Below are 10,599 nucleotides of genomic sequence, written 5' to 3'. Positions count from 1 at the left end.
GACTCATGATTTCACCTTGGGTCATGATTCCAGAGTCATGGGATCAAATCCTATGTCAGGCTCTGTGCTGGCGTGGACTTCTTAGTCTCTCTCCTTCTACCCCTCTCCCCTGCTTATGCACGCACTCCCTCTTTCTCTAAAAAAATAAACATAAATAAATAAATAACAAATAAAATCTTAAAAAGAATGCATTTTAGTAGGATCAAAAGGAGGGTTCCTAAACAGAAAACTTTGAATAAAGTTCGAGAAATTTTTCAAATGCCTCAGGAGGACCACTTGTCCTTTAAAAACATTTTTTTTAATTTATGCAAGATCAAAAGGATCCAAGTACTGAAATGCCTGAAGACATCTTGACTCTGGTAAACATGCTGTTGGGGCAGATGGGAAGCCAGGAAAACTTTGATCGCTCAGCTGGTCAAAGTTCTTTTAAAGAAGGAACATGTTATTCCTCATTTGAAGCAATATCCTCTCAAGAAAGAGAATACAACCCTTAATAAAAGACTTCTTGGGGCGCCTGGGTGGCTCAGTCGGTTAAGCGTCTGACTTCGGCTCATGTCATGATCTCACAGCTCGTGAGTTCGAGCCCCACGTCAGGCTCTGTGCTGACAGCTCAGAGCCCAGAGCCCGCTTCCGATTCTGTGTTTCCCTCTCTCTCTGCCCCTCCCCTGCTCATGCTCTGTCTCTGTCTCTCAAAAATAAATAAAAGATTAAAAAAAAAAGACTTCTAAAAATTCGGACTCATTGGGGCATGTCAATTGCCTTATAACTAATACTCGCATCCCTCATATGAAGGGATATTGGTTTGTTCAGGACCTTTGAGCAATCAACCCAATAGTACAGGATAGAGATCCAGCAGTGTCAAGTTCATATTCCCTCCTAACAGCCTTGCCAGGGGACTTCTGTTGGTTTACTGTCTTAGAGCTAAAGGAAAGCTTCTTTTGCGTCCCCTTAAAGAAAGACTTTTAAAAACTTTTGCCTTTTAATGGTAAGATCCAGATACCCAGATGAAACAATTTTGAGGGATGGCACTTCCTCAGGACTTAAAAACTCTTTGACTCTGTTCTCTCCACAGACCTAAGGGACCTCCAATTAGAAGAAGGTACTCTTTTACAACATGTGGATGATATTCTAGTTGCTAGCAAAAATGCAGGACACCATCACCATCCTCAATTTCCTTGGAAGAGAGTGGCTATAAGGTCTCTAAGAAACAGGATCAAATATGCTAGCCAATAGGAAGACACTTAGAATTTGAGCTCTCCTAGGGACAAATTTGCTTCCTGATTGATGAAAAAGGTCTTGCCTGTGCAGCTGCTTCCATGCCAAAACAACTGAGGGTATTTTTAGGCATGGCCAGATTCTGTCAAACATGGATCCCAAATTTCATTTTTATTGTTAAACCCCCTTTATGAGGCCTTAAAAGGAGAAGATCATGAACTTCTAATATAGACTAAGGAAATTATCCAGGCATTTGACAAAGTGAGAGAAAAACTGCTCACTGCCCAGCCTTGGGCCTGCCTGATTTTAAAAAGCCTTTTGATTTGTTTACACATGAGAGACAAGGTATGGGCCCAGGGGTTACTTACCCAAACATTAAGATTTGCTCCACGTCCCATGACCTACTTCTCACAACAACTAGAACAAACTGCTAAGGGATGGCACATCTACCCCAATAGGTGCTCTGCTTATCAAGACAAAAAGGGGGCTAATGATTAACTGCTAGATGACTTGGAAAACACCAAGCCATTCTTGACAAGTCCTAATGTCAAATTAAAGGCAGTAACTTCTCTGAACCCACCCACCTTACTGCCTAGCTGTTTCGAGGAACCCCAATTGTCTCCAGACCATAGAGCAGATGGATTCCAGCAGATCAGATCTGGTGTACCAGCCCCTCAAGAGACCTGAAGTTGAATTCTTAACAGATGGGAGTAGTTTCCTGGAATGCAGCATAGCAATGGGTATGTGGTTATAACTCTTCATGGAAATGTGGAAGCCCAGGACTTGCTTTCCAAGGTCTCAGTACAAAAGGCTGAATTCATTGAACTACCTGTGCTCTTCAACATAGTAAGGACAAATAGATCAATTTGTACACAGACTCCAGGTACACTTTTTCTGTTATACATACTCATGAGGCAGTATAGAAGGAAAGGGGATTCCTTTATTTATCTATCTATTTATTTATTTATTTATTTACTTTTTAATTTATTTTTTTTCAATATGTGAAGTTTATTGTCAAATTGGTTTCCATACAACACCCAGTGCTCATCCCAAAAGGTGCCCTCCTCAATACCCATCACCCACCCTCCCCTTCCTCCCACCCCCCATCAACCCTCAGTTTGTTTTGTTTTTAAGAGTCTCTTATGCCTTGGCTCTTTCCCACTCTAACCTCTTTTTTTTTTCCTTCCCCTCCCCCATGGGTTCCTGTTAAGTTTCTCAGGATCCACATAAGAGTGAAACCATATGGTATCTGTCTTTCTCTGTATGGCTTATTTCACTTAGCATCACACTCTCCAAGTTCCATCCACGTTGCTACAAAAGGCCATATTTCATTTTTTCTCATTGCCACGTAGTACTCCATTGTGTATATAAACCACAATTTCTTTATCCATTCATCAGTTGATGGACATTTAGGCTCTTTCCATAATTTGGCTATTGTTGAGAGTGCTGCTATAAACATTGGGGTACACGTGCCCCTATGCGTCAGTACTTCTGTATCCCTTGGGTAAATTCCTAGCAGTGCTATTGCTGGGTCATAGAGTAGGTCTATTTTTAATTTTTTGAGGAACCTCTACACTGTTTTCCAGAGTGGCTGCACCAATTTGCATTCCCACCAACAGTGCAAGAGCGTTCCCGTTTCTCCACATCCTCTCCAGCATCTATAGTCTCCTGATTTGTTCATTTTGGCCACTCTGACTGGCGTGAGGTGATATCTGAGTGTGGTTTTGATTTGTATTTCCCTGATGAGGAGCGACGTTGAGCATCTTTTCATGTGCCTGTTGACCATCTGGATGTCTTCTTTAGAGAAGTGTCTATTCATGTTTTCTGCCCATTTCTTCACTGGGTTATTTGTTTTTCAGGTGTGGAGTTTGGTGAGCTCTTTACAGATTTTGGATACTAACCCTTTGTCCGATATGTCATTTGCAAATATCTTAGGAAAGGGGATTCCTTACCTCAAATAACAAGGAGGGGCGCCTGGGTGGCTCAGTCAGTAAAGTGTCTCACTTTGGTTCAGGTAATGATCTCCTGGTTTGTGAGTTTGAGCCCTACATGGGGCTCCATGCTGTAAGCATGGAGCTTGCTTGGAATTTCTCTCTCCCTCTCTCTCTGTCCCTCCCCCACTCATACTCTCTCTCTCAAAATAAAAAAATATTTAAAAAAAATAACAAGGAAATTAAGCCTCTAAAGTTAGTAGAGGCTATAAACCAGCTTGCTGAAGTGGTTGTTATTCATTGTGCAGGACATAAAAAAGAAGACTCACATACAATTAAGGGAAACCAATTGGCTGACCAAGCAGCCAAATATACAGTTAAATTCTCAAAAATAAATGATAAATTGGCATTTTTTATTCCACAGATCCCATTCACCCAATATGTACCACATTATTCATAAAACGATTTGGAACAGGCAGAAGAAAAGGGATTTAATATTGAGTCTCCCACATTTTCAGGACAGAAAAGTAATGAACAAGGCATAGTGCTAATTCCAGAAGATTTACTAGAGGACATCTTAAAAGAAGTCCATCAGGGTACCTACTGTGGGAAAGATGCCACCTTCCAATGTATACAAAAATATTTGCTAGGACTCACTTTCAGAAGATGATAAGGTAACTTAGCAATGTGAAATATGTGTCAAGAGTAACCCTAAAGTTTGAACTCCAACCTTAAAAGGAGTCCAATATTGCAGAGAAATCCCCTGTGAAAATTAACAGTTAGGCTTTATGGTCATGCCAAAGGCTCCTGGAAATTTTTGTTCCCTATTAATCCTCGTAGATACTTTTTCCAGATGGGTAGAAGCCTTCCCAGCACAAACGGAGAAAGCATCTGAAGTCACTAAAGGTCTGTTAAAAGAGATTAGATTTAGGCTTCTGAACTCATTTTAAAGTGATAATGATGCCACCTTCATGGCAAATATTACACAGGAAATCTCAAGGGCCTTAGGAATTAATTGGAAAATACACACTGCATGGAGAGCACAATCTATGTGAAAGACTGAAAGGATGAATCATACTTTAAAAAGGACTATTGCTAAAATCTGCCAAGAAACAAATTTTACCTGGGCCAAAGTGTTAGCTGTTGCCCTGCTGTGAATCAGAAATAGCACCCTGAAATAAGGTCCAATTATGTCCGTTTGAAATTTTGTATGGGAGACCATTCCAAGTCTCACCCCATCAGGCTGACCCACAAATTCATTTATTTATTTTATGGTGCAAAAATGTGGTTTTATTAAAGCACAGGACAGAACCTGTGAACAAAAAGAGCTGCCCCTGACCTACAAATATTAAAGGAAATAGCTATAACAGGATCTGTAAAAGCTTTGGGTCACATGTTCATTTCTATCTGTAAATTTGTTTCTAACAGGTCACATTATCCTATGGATGCCACTACACCCCTTCAGACCCGGAGACCAAATATACCTGAAATTGTGGCAAAAGCCCTGCCCTGACAAGAAACTTAAAGCCTGATGCTTACAACACACTCCTCCATCAAACTCACTGGAGTTAAACCTTGGGTGTCAAGAACAAATGAGAGGAATCCATTAATCAGCAGTGCAAGCCTGTAGAAGACATAAAATTCTATTCACAAAAACTAAGTGATGCACAGCTGACTTCCATTTGTAATTTGTTTTGTGTTTTTTGCTCTCACAATGCTTGTTTTCCTATTAATTCAAGATGTATGCTTGCTGCCCCCAATTTTAATCACTTCTTTTGCCATGATACTAATCATTCTTTGCCTTATGGATATGCTTACTGCCCTTTTCCCCATGAGCCTGGAGAGACAATTCAATGGTAAGACTCTCTTAAACTCTAGCTAGAAATGGGGACTTAACTAAGTGGTGGATCTTTCACCCTAAATTGCACTCTATACATGAATACAGTGACCACCCCTCCCCTCCTCCCCCAGTGGTACCACTGACAAACTTTACTAAGATTTCTTCTAACTATACAATCTGGTTTGACAGGCCTACTCTTCTGGCGTTTGGAGCTAAGATAATTAAGCTAGAGGATATTCCAGTGCTGTGTTTCTTTTTATCAAATCTTACATATGGAGCCTTGACATATAATGATTGGAATCTGCCTCGAGGACCCTGCAATTCCTCTCATGCTTATAACATAACAAGCTCTGGTAAGTTTATTCAATCCTAGAATAGGGTGACCTATTCAAATTCCCCAAAACCTCAAAAATATTGAGAAGACTTTTGCTTCAACAAAACCTGTCTGTATTCTAAAACACAGGTCCGCTTAAACTGAGGACTGAGAAAACGTGGATTCATGGAGCCCCTATACCACTCCCTGAATATTCCTTTAAGAAAATCAAATTAGCAGTCACTTCTTCTTGGCCACAGCACATTCTCTAGAATATTCCTTCTAATGAACAAATAAATCCTCAGGGCTTTTCTAGGGTTCCCTGTGCCCCTACATGTTATATTTTCATATATGAGAACCAATAGCAGCCCTGGGGTTATGTTTGTATAAACATCTAGGGTATAGGAGGCACTTGTTTTCTGGAACATTTAGGAACCCTTGTTTCTGTTCATAATGTTTCAGAAACCCAACATTAGGCCCACTTTCTCAGGCTGCTTTCTCATCAGAGAAGGGGCCAAACTTTAGGATCCCAAGACTACATTTCTGGAAATCAAGAAGATGAATTTTGGTATTTCTTTGGGAGAACTTTCCAGCCTTGGTGAGGTTAGGGAGTCCATAAACATGATTAGAAACCTTTCTGTGAGAGTCTGAGTGGCTCAGTTGGTTAAGCATCTAGCTTTGGCTCAGGTCATGGCCTTACGGTTCATGGGTTAAAGCCTTGCATCAGGCTCTGTATTGACAGCTCAGAGCCTGGAACCTGCTTTGGATTCTGTGTCTCCTTCTATCTCTGTCCCTCCCTTGCTGGCTCTCTGTCTCTTTCTGTCTCTCAAAAATAATAAATAAAGGTTAAAATTTTTTAAAAAAAGAAACCTTTCTGTGATTCTAGGAACTTTGGTTGAGGGTATTGCTCAACTAATAGCAGCTCAAAAAAACAAAACAAAACAAAACAAAAACACCATTAGACTCCTTGACACAGGTAACCCCGGACAATAGGATTGGCCCTAGACTATTTTAGGAGAACAAGGAAGAATGTGTAAGGTAATTAACTCCTTGTGTTGCATCTATGTTCATTCTTCAGCTGAAGTAGACACCTAAATAAATTAGAAAACAAGTCACTTGGCTAAAACAAATTCCTGTGAAAATCCCAGAAATAAAATGAAACTGGTTTTCTAATAAATTTTCCAGGATTCCACAAGAAATTCAATTATCTGTCCTAGCTGTCCTTTTTATAATTTTTTCATGAAATGCTGTTCATTGGCTGCAAAAGTCGGGACCAGCTTGATGGTTGTCAAAAATACTGAGGTTGAGCCAGGCACCAAAGAGTTCTCACAATTAGGAGCAAAAAAGTTTCATTTCTCAAAAGCCAAACTTCACCCCTCTTTGCAAGAAGTAGTGAAGAAGGATCGTTGCAAGAAGTAGTGAAGAAGGATCCCTATGATTGAGGAATTATAAACAGGATTAGGGAACTGGAGCCCAGTACATGCTTCATTCTTCACATAAATTTTCTCTAGGCTCTTCTACCATTGTAACCTTACGTGTTGCATATAAGCAAATTCCTCTACAGCCTTGCAAGAATCACTAACTTTGTTCCTTGCTTTCTTCTTCCCAGCATGAGGTATTGGAACCAAGGAGGGAGGCTACCTAATAATGTTTGTTTTATAGATACAAAGCCAACATGTAATGCTATGAGACCCCCAGATAGAGCCCAGATGTCCCAATAGTGCAATATCTCAGAAGTTTCAAGTTTCCCCTCTAAGTACCAAAGTCCTTCCAGTTCCTGCCCTAACCCCCCCCCCCCACACACACACATATCTTCATACCTTAATAACTGCATATAAACCTATCTTAGACTTAACAAAGGCAAAGAAGATTTGGGACTGATTCCCTGTCTTCTCGTGGGGCTGCCCTTCTGATAATAAAGATTTCTCTCTTTCAAACCTGGTGACTCAGAGTTTGGCTTACTGTACATGCCTGAATCTGACTTCAGGGTTTGGTAACAAAATGCCCTTTTCCTCTCCCCATTAGGCTGTACTTTTATGAAAAACTATCTCTGAGAAGACCTGCCAGGTTAGGGCATTCCCTGTACACACAGGCCAAACAATACAAGAGGTCTGAGGGCAGGAAGTACATGGGAAGCAATGAGCAGGCATTGGCTGCTCCAGAGCAAAGGACAGACTCCTTGGGTTTAGACCGAGATTAGGGAGTATACCCACACCTTACCATAGAAACAGGGACTTGTGGGGTAGACTCAGAACCAAAGGCTCCATCATACTCCAAAGCAATGGAGCACATTCCTGTGGTCTCAACTCACAGAATCAAGGAGCTAGTTCTCTCTGGATCTTGATAGACATCCTGGGTCTGGACCTGTAAATCCTGAATACTGGACAGGGTCCTGATCCAATAAGGACAAAGGTGCATATGGGGTACCAGGATAAGCACTACTGAAATCTCTTCACCAGTGGAACTGTGCACAGGCAGGCTGCCCAAGTGAAATGACTTGGCAAGCAAGGGAAGTCTTTATCCAACTGTGGGTATGGCTCTAATACCTGGCAGCAAGAGCTCAGGAGCAAACTGGCAATTTTCCTGCCATTCTCAGCATCCAAAGTGTAGTATGAATCACACAAGGTGACAGAAAGTCGGACTGACGTGGAGAGAGATAAAGTGTACATGACGGCTTCTTTTATTGCTTTACACTATAGCTTTGCTCTTGTTAGTGTCACTTTCCCTGATAGCTTTGAACACTCCCCCAGATAGATCTGCATATATATCCAGAGCATCTGCATATATATCCAGAGCATCTGAAGGGTCTCAAGACTGATGTTTTACTAGGCAGTAGTAAATAGCCTTATCTTAGTAGTGGGTAGGCCTCATGGTCCTGAAAGCCTTACTTCCAAATTCCTTAGAGACTTCTGCTATCCTTAGCCCCCACTAACTAGTAAGTATATAATTAGTCACTTCTCATAAGCACAAAAGCAGTTCTTTTTGCACTGAAAATGTCTCAATAATTCTTTCTTGACTGTTCACTCCCAGCCCACATCACATCACATCACATCACATCACATCACATCACTTTCTGCAATTATACCAGTAAGTTAAAATATAAAATAATCCAGATAGAATAAAATGGAGCTGAGAAGGAAGTAGCCAGGGTGGGGCCAGTTCAAAACATATGTTTAAGTACTTTAAAGTTATAGGAGGTATTGTTACACATTTTGTCTGAGTTTTCTAGAGATTACAACAGTTTGAAACACCTCAGCCCCTAATCCTTGGTGAAGTTTTCACCTCTAGTAACAGGCCTTCCCAGTGATCCCCAACCTGCCATCTGCACCATACAGAACTAAGACTCACTGATGGTGTTGGAGAAGTGAATAAAGTATGCCAAAGATGGCCGATGGGGCTAAAACAAGCTCTGGTCTCTAGCTTAAAGACCCCTCCTCCAAGTTCTTCTTCCTTTGTTTGCTGTGCATGTGAACCCCCCCCCCCCAAATATGGAGGCTTACAACTATAAATTACCCTTCCTGCTGGCATTCAGGGCTCAGATCTTTGGAGAAGTGATCTCCTCTGAGCCCGTTGGCATTAAATAAATCTCTGATCCACCAAGATCTGAGTGCTGCTTGGTTTTTCCGCCAGCGTGCCAGCCTGGTTCCATAACACCTCTCATCTTGCTTTTCTTTTGTTACAGCAATACTTCATTTTCCAGGAAAGGACAAGTGACATGCACCCTGGGAATCAGTAAAGACTGTTTATTTTGCACTGGTGTTGGCCCAGCAGTGTCACCTCCAAAGGTGGAGCATCCAGCTCAGGTTTTACCCTTCTTTTATACATATATGCTTCCGGGATGGGTAGGGCTAGTACAGTTAGGCGTCTGGTTCCTGGCTAAAGGCTGATACAAAAGGCAAGCAAGATCCCAGAAGCCAAAAGCATCCAAGAGGAGTATCTGGCCTTGGACATCTGGCTGCCCCTTTTTGTCTGCTTTTCTACAGCTTTCCTTCTCATTCCCCCTTCTTGATTCTCAAGATGCTGTAGCAGACTTAGAGAAAATCAGTTTGTGGGGGCAGGGAATCCTTTGCTACCACAGGAGGAGGAGCAAAGACTGTTTTGGCTTCTTCCTGCTGGACAGGGACATCAAAGGGAGGAATGTGACAGCTAGGGTTCTTCGCCATCCAAAGGAGAGTAGTGACAGCTAGAATGGTCCAACTGAAGCATCATCTGGAGTTTGATAGCTTCTAGGCAAGAGGGAACAATCCTGGTTAGCATATTAAGAATACAAGGATCAAACAGGAGGGCTATGACAAGCATTAGGAGAGGAACAGCTAGAGGGTGGAGCCAGGATGCCCAATTCTATATGTTGCTCCGAGAGTTCCATGGGTCTGCTAATTCTTGCCTCTGCTTGATGATCCATTCCTTTAGTTGTTGGGCCATATCTCTAACTACCCCTGACTGGTTAACACAGAAGCAGTGTTCCTCATTTAGGAAGAGATATATTCCCCCCTCCTCAGCAGTTAACAGCTCTAACTCTCTTCTATTTTGTAATACTACTGCTGCTAACGAGTTCACCTGCTCTTGTAAGGTTACCAAGGAGTTTGTAACTTGTTCTATGTCATCTGTCAGATCTTGGGATAGTTTTTGGTAAAATGAAATAGATGAGGTTACTCCCCCAACTCCAGTACTTACTCCGGCAGTGATTCCAAACCCAATTAGTAGAGGTATAGCTTGGATAGCTCGTTTAGACTGGGTATGTGCAGCCAAGGGAAATATAAGAGATTGGTTGTTGGGGAGAATATTTATTTGGGGGGGTGGTTAGGAGTGCAAAGGTGAAAATTCCCATCCATTTAGCAGGCAAGCACAAATAAACATTAGTTCCACAAAGAATATTCCCACAGGGGGAAGACATCAGGGTGACTCTTGGTTTTTTACCTGTTTGATTGTATATCTCAGTTTGGTTGCATTGGTTGTTAGTTAAGTTACCTACAGGGGTTGTTCCCCGTTAGTCCTTAAAACACAAAGAGGCTGCCCTATTAGTTTTGTATCAGTAACCATGGACCCTATTGTGACAGTTATGTTATCTGTTGACATGTTGTGGGGGATAGCCATATTGGTTATATCATCTGGGACTGGGGTAACCTCATAATGCAAGGTGTTTAGAGAGAGACAAAGCCAACAGTCCTTGGCTAACTTAGGGTTAGAGAAGTTGAAGAGGAGATGGGTTGAATTTAGAATATGGTATAAACAGAAGTTTAAATCACAAGGCCCACTAAGCCTGATTTCTGGAAGTTTGGGTCTCCTGGGCAGACTTCCAG

General features: G+C 41.6%; 1 long non-coding RNA gene across 1 annotated transcript; it reads right to left on the bottom strand.

The window, feature by feature from the left end:
- Positions 1 to 9,027: 9,027 nt before the first annotated feature.
- LOC109503128 lies at positions 9,028 to 10,300 on the bottom strand. The gene is made up of 2 exons (XR_002162025.3): positions 10,217 to 10,300; positions 9,028 to 9,525 (listed from the first exon to the last, which is right to left on the bottom strand). It is a non-coding gene; the product is annotated as an uncharacterized LOC109503128 (long non-coding RNA).
- Positions 10,301 to 10,599: the final 299 nt, after the last annotated feature.

This window comes from Felis catus, chromosome C1 (assembly GCF_018350175.1).
Source record: "Felis catus isolate Fca126 chromosome C1, F.catus_Fca126_mat1.0, whole genome shotgun sequence".
Taxonomy (NCBI): domain Eukaryota; kingdom Metazoa; phylum Chordata; class Mammalia; order Carnivora; family Felidae; genus Felis; species Felis catus.
The sequence above is the reverse complement of the archived record's forward strand: the minus strand, read 5'-3'. Positions and strand labels throughout refer to the sequence as shown.